We start from the raw sequence: 11585 nt of genomic DNA on the forward strand, positions 1-11585 counted from the left end.
GTGAATCTTGTTCTTGCCCTCAGAGCCTTCTTTCTGTTCTCCTAACCAACGAATCCCTTCTCACTACAGCTCACCTCTTCTTCCCCCTCCCCCACCCTTCCTTTCTGAGCTACAGAGCCAAACTCAGTGCCAGACAGCTGACTACATCGGCTTTCCTCTGCTAGGTCATTCCCCCCCCCAACCCCCACCCCCACCAACAGTATCCAAAACAAGATATCTGTTGTTGAGGGGAATGGCCATGGAGTCACGCTGGTTTATTTCAGAAGATAGATAAGAGTCAACTGCATTGGTGGTTCTGCAGCATAATGTAGATGTGAATGGTTAGGATTTGAAGGACACAAATGAACCAGGGGGTTTTGTAAAAGAATCTGGTTATTTCATAGTATTATTTGCCTATACTAGTTTTTTATGAAAAAAAATCTTTAATTATTTAAATTTATATTCTTCCACTGCCATATAGGATTTGGATTGTGTATCCTGCTAAATAGTCCACATTAACAAATATTGTTGATCCAGTAACATAACCATAGCACCGTTATATCACAACTAGATGGCTGCTCAATGTGTAGAATGTTTCTGCCTCCACTACCTTTTTAGGGAATGATTTTTTGAGCTTCCAATACTCTTTAGATCTAGAAACAATTAACTACAAACATCTACAGCTAAATCTAGATCCCCTGGTTATTGACCGTGCTAAGAGAACTGGGGCTTTATTCATCCTGTCTTGGTTTTACACAGTCTCATAGGTAATATAAAGTGACTCATGACCTTGTTTAATATTACCAATTTTCAGGTTTCTGCTGAATTTTGTGCCCCGGAGATAGGCCTTAAAGTCAATTTTGTGCATCAACAGAGATGTATGTAGGGATGTTTGCTTTATTTTCTTTACCTTAGAAATTTACAGTGTCCTGCTGCAGTTGAGTCTAAAGCACTACAAATGATAGGTCAAATGTGAGCTTTATTGAAAAGGCTGTTCCATAAAATATGGGTTATAATTGTAGTTGATCCAGTCAGAAGACCTTAAGATATAGGAGCAGAATCTGCTCTACCATTGATCATGGTTAGTTTATTTTACCTCTCAACCCTAGTTAAAGAAAATCCTCCTATATCTATGCCAAAGGGATGTCTTTCTCTTCTGAGGCTGTTCCCTCTGCACCTAGACTTTCCTACTATTAGAAACATCCTCTCCACATACACTCTATCTAAGCCTTTCAATATTTGGTAGGTTTCAATGAGATTTCCCTCCCCCCACCGCTCATTGTTCTAAATTCCAATCAAATACAGCCCCAGAGACATTGAACACTCCTCCTCATATGTCAACTCTTTCAATCCCGGGACTATTCTTGTAAATATCCTCTGGAGCCTCACCAATGCTAACATATCCTTTCTTAGGTATGGGGCTGTGGATGTCTCTTTTGCCTCCCGAGTGCCAGGATCAGGGACATCTAAGATTGAGTCCACCCCATTCTTAAGCGGGAGGATGAGCAGACAGAGGTCGTGGTCCATGTTGATACCAATGACATGAGTAGGAGGGGTGACAAGGTCCTGCAAAGTGAGTTCAGGGAGTTAAGTGCTAAGTTAAAGAACAGAACCTCCAGGACTGTGATCTCAGATTGCTACCCTTGCCACATGCTAGTAAGGCCAGAAACAGGAAGATCACAGTTTAACACGCAGTTATGGGCTTGGTGCAAGAGGGAGAGCTTCAGATTTTTGGATTATTGGGGTCTCCTCCAGGGAGGTGGGCCCTGTACAGAAGGGACAGTTTGCATCTGAACTGGAGGGGGATTAATATCCTAGAGGGAAGGTTTGCTAACGCTGCATGGGGATGTTTAAACTAGAGTTGCAGGGGGATGAGAACCAGAATGCTAGATAGATAGTGGAGTGGTTGTGGAAAAAGATGTTGTTAAGCCTACATACAAATTTAGGAATCAGAAAGTCAAGCATGGTGGTATTAGTGTTCTGGGCTGCATATATTTTGATGCAGGGAGTGTTGCTGGAAAGGCAGATGAGCTTAGGGCATTAGGACATTGTAGCCATTATTTATAATGTAGCCATTACTTGATTGCAGGAGGGGCAGGACAGGCAGCTCAACATTTCAGGGTTCCGTTGTTTTAGACATGACAGAATGGGAAGGACTAAAGGCGAAGGGGTGGCATTACTAGTCAGGTAGGATGTCACAGCAGTGCTCAGTCAGGACAGACTGGAGAGCCATCTACGAAGGCTACATAAGTGGAACGGAGGAATAAGAAAGGGATGACCACATTAATGGGATTATATTATAGACCACCCAACAGTCTGTGGAATTTAGAGCAAATTTGTAGAGAGATCGTAGACTGCTGCAAGAAACACAATGTTGTGATAGCAAGTGATTTTAACTTTCCACATAATAACAGGGACTCACATACTGTAGAAGGGCCGGATGGGAAAGTGTTTGTCAGTTGTGTCCAGGAAAGTTTCCTTTATCAGTACAAAGAAGTCCCAACTAGAGAGAAAGGCCCACCAGCGCCTTTACTTCCTGAGAAAACTAAAGAAATTTGGCCTGTCCCCTAAAACTCTCACTAATTTTTATAGATGTACCGTAGAAAGCATTCTTCTAGGATGCATCACAACCTGGTATGGAAGTTGTCCTGTCCAAGACCGAAGGAAGCTGCAGAAGATCGTGAACACGGCGCAGCACATCACACCACACAAACCAATCTTCCGTCCTTGGACTCACTTTACATCACACGCTGTCGGAGCAGTGCTGCCAGGATAATCAAGGACACAACCCACTCAGCCAACACACTTTTCATCCCTCTTCCCTCCGGGAGAAGGTTCAGGAGTTTGAAGACTCATACGGCCAGATTTGGGAACAGCTTCTTTCCGATCGTGATAAGACTGCTGAACAGATCCTGACCTGGATCTGGGCTGTACCCTGCAAATATCTGGACCTGCCTCTCGGTTTTTTTGCACTACCTTACTTCCCCATTTTTCTATTTTCTATTTATGATTTATAATTTAATTTTTTTAATATTTACTAATTTTAACTAATTTTAAAATTTTTAATATTTAATATTTGTAATCCAAGGAGTGTGAAGCGCAGAATCAAATATCGCTGTGATGATTGTACGTTCTAGTACCAATAGTTTGGCGACAATAAAGTATAAAGTATAAGTGATACTAGATCTCCTATTAGGGAATGAGACAGGACAGGTGACAGAAGTTTATGTAGAACACTTTCATCTAGTGATTATAACCCCATTAATTTCAAGGTAATTATGGAAAAGGATAGAATTGGTCCTCGGGTTGAGATTCTAGGTTAGAGAAAAGCCAATTCTGATTTGAATTCAGAAAGGATCTGGCAAGTACAGACTGGAACAGGTTGTTTTCTGGTAAAAGTATACTTGGTAAGTTGGAGGTCTTCAAAAGTAAAATTTTGGGAGTACAGAGCTTGTATGTTCCTGGCAGGCTAAAAGGCAAGGATAACAAGTTTAGGAAACCTTGGTTTTTGAGAGGTATTGAGGGCCTTGTTAAGAAAAAGAAGCAGACACATAGCAGGTACAGTCAGATAGGAACAGGTGAGGTACTTGAGGAGGATAAGAAATGCAGAAGAATTTCCAAGAAGGAAATCGGGGGGGGGGGGTTTAAAGAAGACATGAGGTTTCTCTAGCAGACAAGGTAAAGGAGGATCCCAAGAATTTCTATGAATTATTATGAGCAAAAGGATAACAGGGGACAAAATTGGTCCTCTGGAAGAACAAGGTGGTCAGCTTGCATGGAACTGAAAGAGATGAGCAAGATCTTAAATGGATTTGTTTGCATCTGTATTTTCTCCGGAGGTGGACTCAAGTCTGTAGATGTGAGGCAATGCAGCAGTGAGGTCATGGACCCTATACAGACCACAGGGGAGGCTTATGCTGTCTTGATGCAAGGTACGGTAGATAAATCCCCACAGCCCGACAATGTGTTCCTTTGGACCCTGTTGGAGGCTAGTGCAAAAACTTCAGGGACCCATCAAAGATACTTAAAACAACCTTTGCCACGGGTGAGGTGCCAGAGGATTGACTAATGTTGTTCCATTGTTTAAGGAAGGCTCTAAGCACAGACCAGGAAATTATAAGCCAGTGCATCTAACATCAGTAGTGAGAAAGCTATTGGAAAACATTCTAAGGGACCAGATATATAACTATTTGGATAGACAGGAACTGATTAGGGATAATCAACATAGCTTTGTGCACATTAAGCTGTGTCTAACCAATCTTATAGTTTTTCAAGGAAGTTACCAGGAAAGTTGAAGGCAAGGCAAGGCAGTGGGTGCTGTCTACGTGGACTTTAGCAAGGCCTTTGACAAGGTCCCGCATGGAGGTTGGTCAAGAATGTTCAGTCACTTGGCATTCAAGATGAGACAGTAAACTGAATTCTCAGGAGAAACATGACTAGTGGTATGTGCATGGATTGGTGCTGGTCCATTGTCTGTCATTTATATCAATAAACGGAATGATGATGTGGTAAACTAGATCAGATTGCAGATGACACCAAGATTGGGGAGGGTTAAGGCCAGAGAGGAAGACTATCAAAGTTTGCAGATGGATCTGGACCAGCTGGAAAAATGGGCTAAAAATTGGTAGATGGAATTTAATGCAGACAAGTGTGAGGTGTTGCACTTTGGGAGGATCAACCATAGAAGGTCTTACACGATGAGCGGTAAGGCACAAAGGAGAGCAGCAGAACAAGGGATCTGAAAATATAGGTCCATTATTTCTTGAAATGGCATCACAGGTAGATAGGGCTGTAAAGAAAGGTTCTGGCACATTGGCCTTCACACATCAACGTACTGAGTACAGGAGTTGGGATGCTATGTTGAAATTGTACAAGATGTTGGTGAGGCCCAATTTGGAGTATTATGTCCTGTTTTGGTCACCTACCTACAGGAAAGATGAAAGAATAAAAGAGTGCAGAGAAAACTTGCAAGGATATTGCCAGGACTTGCAGACCTGAGTTATAGGGAAAGGTTGAGTATATTGGTACTTAATTCCCTTGAACATAGAAAATTGAGTGGAGTTTAGATAGAGGTTTATCAAAATTTCGAGTGATATAGATAAGTAAATGCAAGCATGCTTTTTCCACAGAGGTTAGGTGAGGTTACAACTAGAGGTCATGGGTTAAGGTTGAAAGGTGAAGTGCTTAAGGGGAACATCAGGGGGAACTACTTCTTTGAGAGGATGGCCGGAAGTAGTGGAAGGGTCGACCTCAACATTTAAAAGAAATTTGGATAGATACATGGATGGGAGGGGTATGAGGGGCTATAGTCCAGGTGAAGGTCAATAGGCCGAGGCAAATTAATGGTTCGGCACAGACTAAATGGGCCAAAAGTAGTTTCTTTTCCTGTGCTGTATGACTTTATCTATAAAGCAACTAGGAAGAAGAAGAATAGCCCTTAATTCGGCAGTGGAGTTATCCGGGCACCGTCATGACGGTGTTTCCGTAGCAAGCTATTCTTGTTTTTACGAGGCTGAGTTGCTAGCTCGACGCTCAATCCAACTTGGATTCGAACTAGGGAACCTTTGCTCCGGAGTCCAGCGCTGATATTATTGCGCCACCAAGCAGGACTAAAGCAACTAGGGGTGGGCAATATATAGTAGCCTTGCCAATAACAGCAACATCTCATGAATAAGTAAATAATACATGAAGCTCCCTATAACCTGAAAGGTAATGGATCAAAACGATGGATGTGAGAATAGCCTAAACTGCACTTTTCTGCCATGCAAGGACATGTTTGGCCAGCAGCCAGTTTCTGTGTTGTCAATTTTTTGATTCTATTATCAGACTAATTAACATGCGGCACTTCGAGAACTGTTTCCACTTACTATAATTACAGACTTGGATAACTTTTTATTTGATTTGAAATCCAAAACCAAAACATAAAAATATTTGGAAATACAGGAAAGTACTAACCTTGGAGCTCAAGTTTAAAACTAAAACAATGAGTATGTTTATCTGGGGTAAATTCATGCAAAAGCAGACACGAATAATTATAAAACATAAGGTACAAAGTTCTATTCAAAACATCAAATGTCTAAGTTTATTTTAATTCAAAGAGATATTTAAGGAAAATGCATAAATCAAGAACATAAGAGTTTGGAAAAATCTCCACATTTCACCTTGTATATAATAGTCATACTTTATTGATCCCGGGGAAATTGGTTAAACCATTGTTGTACATAGACAGGCCAGAAAGTGGCTGCTTTCACCTCATTCATTGTTTAAATTTGGTACTGATATAAAATATATACCGTTAGGAATACAAAGTTATATAGTAAGAAAAAGGGCCTTACAGCCCAACTAGTCCATGGCAACTGAGATATATATCTGAGCTAGTCCCATTTACCTGTAATAGGCCCATATTGCTCCACATCTTTCTATCCATGTCTAATTGTCTTCTGAACTTTGTAATTGTATCTGCCTCTACAGCTTTCAACTCATACATACCCACCACAGTCCATGTGAAGAAGTTTCCTCTCTCAGATCCTTTTTAAGTTGTTCCTTTTCACCTTAAAATTAAGTCTTTTCTCACCTTAAATATATGTCCTCCTCTATCACTGGAAAGATACTTGACAATCCACCTTATCTATACCCCTCATGATTTGATATTCCTTTACAAACCACCCCTCAGCATCCTGCACACCAGGGAAAACAGTTCCAGTCTATTCAGCCTCTCCTTATTAAACAAGCTTTCCGATCCTGGTAACTTACCAGTGAAGCTTTTCTACATCTTTTCAAGCTAAATGATAAGGGAAAAACAGAATATCATACCAGTCAAAACGATAACAACACATACCCAAGATTTATCATGAACAGTTAAAAATAGCTCCTGGAATAACAATGTACATAGGCAATTAAATGTACACAGCAAAAAAAAGAGCAACACTTCAATGAAATTAGAGCCAAGGAAACTCAAAGATTATATCCTTTTTCCATTTAATTTTCTAGAATGTATTTTTCAAATCTTCTCATTTTATTGTGATAAAAGTCTGGCTGATGCAAGATCAAAAGCTTTACTTTATAACACATCTAAAAAATACTAACAAAAGAATCTTCGGTTAATGATGAGAACTTGTGAGCATTGACAAATACACAATTCCAATCATATTACTCAGTCCATTCAAGCTCCAAGAATATACAACATACATCAAGTAATTCTGATGTTATTTTACAATAAAATGAAACTACAGAAGGTAAATAACTTGACTTTAGATAGCCAAATACAAATCTAACACATCACTTCTCAAAATGGGAAAGGGAATCAAACTCATCAGTAAACTATTAGAAAAACAGCCAGTCATCCTTGGTTCCAGGCCATTCAGCTTTAACACGAACAAATGCAAGTCTCATAAACCACAATATTAAGCATGAATCTTTACAGACAACTGTGATTACTTTTAGGATATGACCTGCCTTTCTTGTCCTGTACCTACTATAAGTTTAAGATGTGAAAACAGATTTGAAAAGTTGTTACTCCAGAATTTGTTTCTTCATTTTTCACATCAAAATTCAACTCCAATAACTAAGTATTTAAGTCACAAATTACTCTGCAAAGCTTATTTTTATAACAAATCACTATTACATCTAATCTCATATATATTTCACTAAATATTACTCATTCAGTCATCGTATCTTATTGTACATTACTATGAGACTCGAATAAGTTACCAATAAGAAAGCACAGTTTAAATGCCAATGACTGCATAACAATGTCCATCAAAGGTTGTAAAGGTAGCGCATTCTACATAATGTTTGAACGTTACAAAACAAAGATTTATTATACTTCATAAAATCACATCAGGCAAGAAAACATTCAAAATTCCAGTTGAAATGCTTTAAAATAGCTGTATATCAAAGCGAATATTCGTTAATTCACATTTAATGTTTTGTACACCAACGCTCAAAAGTTACTGCGTGGTATTTTACTAACATGACTATTTTCTAAATTCCTAACTGATTAATCCAGAAAACCACGAGATTTTTGGTCGAAATTTAAAAATTAACTAAATATGTTGCATTAGAAATAAAGTACAATTGTTTAGACATACATTTTGAATGGTGTCAAACTACTGTCACAAGCGCTAACTATGTTTTGACAGCAAATCTGAACCGCCCCGCCGCAAGCAAACAGAATTCAAAAATGAATTAATCTGTCACATCTGTCACTTACCTATAAACAAAACAGAAAGACAAAAAAAATTTAAGAACTCAATTTGTAAGAGAGCTCCTGTGCTTTAGGCTTGCCAAACAGAAGGAAAGGGGAGGTGGGAGAGTGAGAATGGAATTGGTGGGACAGCAATAACCCGCGTTTCTCTAATTCTTGGAGCCCAAACACAAACAGCAACAGGGCCTGGCGCAACACAAACTCCCCTCCTCCCTGATCTGTAATACAAAAATACAGTAGGAAAAACTACATTCATACGTACCCAGCGGTTTCATAAATTTATTATTCGTAGTAATTAAAGCGAGAAGGGAACTACTGAAAATAAAATTAAAATAAGGACAGGGAACTGAACTATTAACAATATAGATGCATTTCTGTGGCGAGATCGGCGGGAAAGAACAGCAACAACCCCAAGTTTCCAAGATGGCGCCTTTGCCTGGGTAAGTCTAACCTCGGAACGGATGGATGCGGCTTGTTTTGACAATCCCAGCACCCTCTGCGCCAAGACAAACCGAAGTTGTCAATCAACCCAGCTTCGCCATCGTCCCGCCCTTTCGAACAAGGAACTCCAACGGCTCTTCCATCAACACCGCGGCCCTCCCGAGGAATGGGCCAATGAGCGGGGAGAACCTGCTCTCTGACGTCCTCAATCGATGACGTCACAAACGGAAGGCGATGATCCAATTGCTGGCCGAGCTGAGGATCCCGCCCCTTAAAGCGGCCGTTTGATAGGTGACAATGGCGGCGGAGCGCTAGTGGGAGTCCGTGGTGTGTGACCAGAGTGACCAGATTGGCTCTTTCGGCGCCAAATCCCAGAAATCTGACTTTTTCCCAGTTTGGTCGGCGTCAGAAAATTTATTCGGCTTTTTTACATGCTAAAAATTATCTGCACGAAAATTATTTACCATCCTTTTTCTAAAACATTTTCCTTTAAGAAACGCAAACACGAGGAAATCTGCAGATGCTGGAATTTCGAGCAACACACATAAAAGTTGCTGGTGAACGCAGCAGGCCAGGCAGCATCTATTGCAAGAGGTACAGTCGACGTCACGAAGGGTCTCGGCCCGGAACGTCGACTGTACCTCTTCCAATAGATGCTGCCTGGCCTGCTGCGTTCACCAGCAACTTTTATGTGTGTTCCTTTAAGAAAAATGTTTTTTGGTCAGTTACATTTGGCAATATTTCTGCCGCCAAGTGTCTGGGCAAGAAGGCAGCAACACGGTCACGTCCGGGTCCAGTTTGTCTCGGACCTCTGAAGTGTTTGGATGTGATTTATAATCATACACATGGACCGTAAAGTGTACTTTCTATACATAATAATGTTTTGTGGTGAAACTGTGACGCCTTCGGCTGTTTTTATAAATCATTTATTATCAACACCCATGGCCATGTCGTGAAAGAAACGGAAAGCTTCTTATCGTAAGTACAATAGCAAATGGGAAGAAACATTTGTAAGGGTCCAAAAGGCTGCTGATGGATCGGAGGCAGCTCATTGTAAATTGTGCCACTGCAATATTGTACCAAAATTAGCAACCTTTCAAATCATGAAAAATCGGAGAAACACAAGAGAACTCCATCAAAAGGCCAGTCGCAACTTAATGTAACAAAGACTACTAGGCAAGGTAATGATAGAAGTTAAGGCAGTGGAGCTGCAAGTTGCTGTAAGCAATTGTGCGATACATACAGTTGACCATCTGAGTGAAATCATGATAGCACCTGGGCATGGGAGTACACTTGAGCAAATAAAGTTACATAAAACTAAATGTGCATGCTTAATCAAAAACATCATTTCGCCTGCACTGAAAACTGATCTCATTAATGACTTTCAGAACAAGAAATATGTCATCATTATAGATGAATTTACTGACATTTCAGCACAAAACACTTGCGTATTTTAGTTTGGTTTTTAAGTGATAGGACAAAGGAAATTGTAACTGGATTTCTAGGTTTAGTTCCGGAGCAAGAGGCTACAGGAGAAAACATTCAATTTGATTGATGAGGAAATCAAAAGATGTGGCCAGAGTTTTGCAGATTGCATTGGTTTTGCATCAGATGGTGCATCAAACATGGTTGGCTGCAACAACTCTGTGTGGTCTAGACTAAAAGATGTCTCCCCTTTCTGTGTACAACTCAAATGTATCTGTCATTGGCTGGCACTGTGCATTCAATATGCAGTATCCAAGCTACCATCAAATATTGGATTTTTGCCGTCAGAAATACCCAATTGGTTTTGCCATAGTGAATTAAGACAAGAACTATACAAAGGATTGTTTAGAGTGATGAACACAGCTACAGAATTTGAGCTAACCCGAACTGCCCCCCTCCCCTTTGAAAACCCTTTATCTACTTGGCTTGTGCGTGGAAAGGTTATGTTTACTATTTTGATGAACTGGGAAGAGCTAAAGGCTTATTTCACTTCTGCTGAGCTAGCCCTATCAAAGTTTGACACAAAATTCAAAGCAAGACTCCTAAAGGAAATGTTGTCAGACTACAAAAACTACTTGTTCTTTGAGTTTGCAACACCTGTTGTGCAGGAATTTGAAAGACTGAACAGCCTTTTTCAGCAAACCAAAGCTGATCCTCATGAATTGTACCAACAAATATTCTTATACCAGAAGACTCTTCAGAACAGACTGTATGATGCCAAAAGACAGAAAAAACATATTCATGAAGTAGATTTTGGTATCAAATTCTTAACAGCACTGATCTCCCTCCTGGCACTTATCCGTGTAAGCGGAACAAGTGCTACACATGCCCTTACACTTCCTCCCTTACCACCATTCAGGGCCCCAAACAGTCCTTCCAGGTGAGGCAACACTTCACCTGTGAGTCGACTGGGGTGATATACTGCGTCCGCTGCTCCCGATGTGGCCTTTTATATATTGGCGAGACCCGACGCAGACTGGGAGACCGCTTTGCTGAACATCTACGCTCTGTCCGCCAGAGAAAGCAGGATCTCCCAGTGGCCACACATTTTAATTCCACATCCCATTCCCATTCTGACATGTCTATCCACGGCCTCCTCTACTGTAAAGATGAAGCCACACTCAGGTTGGAGGAACAACACCTTATATTCCATCTGGGTAGCCTCCAACCTGATGGCATGAACATCGACTTCTCTAACTTCCGCCAATGCCCCACCTCCCCCTCATATCCCATCTGTTATTTGTTTTTATACACACATTCTTTCTCTCACTCTCCTTTTTCTCCCTCTGTCCCTCTGAATATACCCCTTGCCCATCCTCTAGGTCCCCCCCCCTTGTCTTTCTTCCTGGACCTCCTGTCCCATGATCCTCTCGTATCCCTTTTGCCTATCACCTGTCCAGCTCTCGGCTCCATCCCTCCCCCTCCTGTCTTCTCCTATCATTTTGGATCTCCCCCTCCCCCTCCCCCTCCAACT

At 40.9% G+C, this 11585-nt stretch overlaps 1 protein-coding gene across 4 annotated transcripts in view; it reads right to left on the reverse strand.

The window, feature by feature from the left end:
* LOC134353651 (serine/threonine-protein phosphatase 6 regulatory subunit 3-like) overlaps nucleotides 1–8662 on the reverse strand; it is a 150954-nt gene extending 142292 nt beyond the window's left edge. For all 4 annotated transcript variants that reach the window (XM_063061823.1, XM_063061819.1, XM_063061824.1 and 1 more), the window contains exon 1: nucleotides 8448–8662. The gene's annotated coding sequence lies outside the window, so the exon portion shown is untranslated. The remainder of the gene's footprint in view (nucleotides 1–8447) is intronic.
* Between the last annotated feature and the right edge of the window lie 2923 nt (nucleotides 8663–11585).

Source organism: Mobula hypostoma, chromosome 11 (assembly GCF_963921235.1).
Source record: "Mobula hypostoma chromosome 11, sMobHyp1.1, whole genome shotgun sequence".
NCBI classification, from domain to species: domain Eukaryota; kingdom Metazoa; phylum Chordata; class Chondrichthyes; order Myliobatiformes; family Myliobatidae; genus Mobula; species Mobula hypostoma.